The sequence below is a fragment of the Corvus brachyrhynchos genome, unplaced genomic scaffold (assembly GCF_000691975.1).
Source record: "Corvus brachyrhynchos isolate BGI_N302 unplaced genomic scaffold, ASM69197v1 scaffold101, whole genome shotgun sequence".
Taxonomy (NCBI): domain Eukaryota; kingdom Metazoa; phylum Chordata; class Aves; order Passeriformes; family Corvidae; genus Corvus; species Corvus brachyrhynchos.
In genome coordinates this window covers 30,171-32,529 of record NW_008237239.1, presented here as the reverse complement: position 1 = coordinate 32,529, position 2,359 = coordinate 30,171, and positions in this window count along the sequence as shown.

Sequence of the window (2,359 nt, the reverse complement as noted above, 5' to 3'; positions counted from 1 at the left end):
CCTTTGTCCAATTAGACTATGAAGAAAAAAGTCTATAAAAGAGTTTGTAAAATAATTAAATAAATCCATCTTGCTGCACAATTCCTGCCTGCTGGATCTTCTCTCCTCCTCCTCCCTACGGCTGCGGGACACAGTGATATACCCTAGGGCTCAGCCTGTGGTAATAGGACTCCACAATGCAGGACTTAGTCTCTGTGTTTAAGCTCTGCACCTGCTTCTGAGCCCCCGAAACGCAGCACTGGGTCTCTTTTTGTGAGCCCAAAACCGCTCCTGTCCCTCGGGTTCGGAGCCCCCAGAAGTGCCCGGGGCCATGGCTGGACCCCAGCTGGGCCCGTGGGATGGGGAAGAGACCAGAGACAAAATTCCAGCTCAGAACAGTTTAAGAATGGAAACCAAGACAAATACAATCATTTGAGATTAATGACAACACATAGTAACAGTGAGGGCAACAAGAGCAGTGGTAACAATAATGAACAGGAGAGAGAGAAAAACCCCTCCATACCCACCCCGTTACGATCCGGTTTAAACCCAGAAAAGTGAAGCAAGCTAAGTCTCTGTGCATAAACCAGAAAGAACTTAAAAGGTTCAAAATATCCCCAGAAATGAGATTAAAACCAAACGAGGCTAGATGTTGTTGCCAAAAAAATGGATGTATTTTATTTAATAGTAGAGAGGCAAAGAGAAGGGAAAAGAGAGAAAGAAATGGAAAAAAGAAGGGTGCGTGGGGGGTGGGGGAACAGGGAGAGGTGACAGGTGTTAGGTGGAAGCATATCACCCATCTGAGGGTCCCAATGACGTCTCGTTGCTCCCCTCCATCGCGGCCGCCCCCCCCCCCGCGGGCCCGTCCCGCCACACGCCGTCACATGCCGCCACATGCCAAAGGGTGCAGAATTCTGTGGATTAATATACACTTTGGGCCAGGTGGGAACGCCCATGTGCCTCTCTTGCAGGGGCTAGTTGACCCTTGCAACACTGAGGGTCTGTTGCATCATCTCTGGTGCTCCGGTGCAGGGCCTGGGGCCCCTGTGCTGGGCCATGTCACCCCCTTCTGCTGTGGATAAGCTTCCTCCCCCCAGTGAGGACCCCTCAGCTGGGCTCTGCACAACTGGAGGATGGGCAGCCACTGTGCCTCTGACCACAGGCTTTTCCAAGGTACCCAAAGCCTCTCCTCCCTCCACCCCTTGGTGGGAGCCCGGGCAGCTGATAGCCCTGGGACTGTGGTCCTCATCTTGGAGGTGTTAAGCCTGTGCTCAGTGAATGTCCCCAGCCCTGAGTTGTTACTTTATCTTATCTTCATCAGCGAGCAGTGTCAGGCCTCAGGGCCCCATTCAGGGTGTGGTAGTCTTCTGCAGCTTTTGTAATACAGTTTTAAAAGTCTTTTAAGAAAATGTTTAAGTCATAAAACATAATATTTCAGTCTTTGAAACCCCCTCCCTTTAACATTATAAATCCAAAATTTAATCCAGAGCACCACAAACTCCCACTGTGGGGGATTTCCATATTCCTGTTACTTTCTCTGCGTTCTGTCCTGGGGATTTGTGGACTGAGGGAGGCACTGGCTGCTCCTCTGGGCAAGGGGAAGGCTCCTGTGCTATTCCCATGAAGAGAACACCTGGAATTACTGCCCTGGGAGCCCAGTCCGGTCCTTCCAGTGACTGGGGGGCAACCAGAGGGTCTTTACATGAAATGAAAATGACATCCCAGTCCAATGCATTTACAGCAGGATTGGACACTCCTGGCCAAGGTGACCAGTCCATGGAAATTGGACCGGTGACTATCCAGGGGGGATCTTAATTTGGATACTTGCAGATTTCATTGTGAAGAAGCTCCAATTCTTTTTGGCACTCTTGTTTAAATGTCTCCCCACTGGAAGAGGTCAATTAGTCTTTTCAATGACCTGACTGCCAGAGGCATTCCCAGAGGCATTCTCCATCACTTCCATGTCCACCTGCAATGAGTGGCCGATGGGCAGGAGCCTGCCCAGAACAGGCTCAGAGATGGGGCTTTCAACCCAAACCATTCCATGATTCCATGATCTCTGCCCCTATTAATTTTGCACTGTTCCCTCTCAAATTTAAATCCCCAAATTTAGACGATTTACTAGAGGAATAACTGGAAGCCTATTCCCTCATCTCTGCCCTTGCTTTGCTTTCCTGGAAAACCCTGTGATCCCACACTTTCTCCAAGAGATCTGCTGGGAGTACCGGAAGGTTTGCTCTGTCAGAGAGCCAGGGGGGTTTACAGCACTTGTTCCTCTGCATCTTTACCCTTTCATCAGGTTTCCCCTGGAACAGTGTTGTGGGAGAAGCTTGGAATTACCAGAAATGGATCAGGTTCACATTTTTGCCCCACCAGTTTT